Source organism: Oryzias melastigma, linkage group LG24 (assembly GCF_002922805.2).
Source record: "Oryzias melastigma strain HK-1 linkage group LG24, ASM292280v2, whole genome shotgun sequence".
NCBI lineage: Eukaryota > Metazoa > Chordata > Actinopteri > Beloniformes > Adrianichthyidae > Oryzias > Oryzias melastigma.
In genome coordinates, this window is record NC_050535.1 from 23171129 (window position 1) to 23171805 (window position 677).

Here is a 677-nt window from a genome sequence, read left to right on the forward strand (position 1 = left end):
AAAAAAAGCGTGTGTCTGCACTTCCGCTGCAGTCCATTTCATGACGTAATCCCAGAGAAATCCGTGTGTTTTTATTTCTTCCACCAAAATAATCCAAACTTCTTCAAAGATGGATGCACATACGACATATCTACCTTTAGTTGGCCTGCCCATTGCTTCACAAACACAAGCGGCTCCTTCACGGCTGTACTGCACCGGGGATTGGAGGGGGGGGGTGTCTTAAAAGAGCGACGCGTCTAAAGTAACAAACACATGACATGACACAATTGGAAGATATACGGTATTCTGTATCTAAAATGAATTTTATTTTGCTGATCATCACTTGATAATAGGATAAATGGAGGGTCGTGTTAGTTGGGGGGCGGAGCTTGCAGCACAGGAGGGAGCTGTTGGCATTGATCTTATGTCAGCAACGTCCAACCGCTCGTTTTCGTGGGTATGGGAGGGGCTACTGCACTCAGCGCAGATTTTTAGAGGATTACTCTTAAATGCATGAACGGATCAAAGTACCGCTTTGGAGTTCTTTATAGTGAGGAATGAACTGTAAAATGCATTCAAAACCTCAAAAGTAGAATTTTCATGGTAGAGCCACCTTGAAAAAAGAATGATTTAATCTTATAAAAAAGGATAAATTAAAAATAATAGTGGTGTCAGCTGTTCATGAACACTCATTAAAT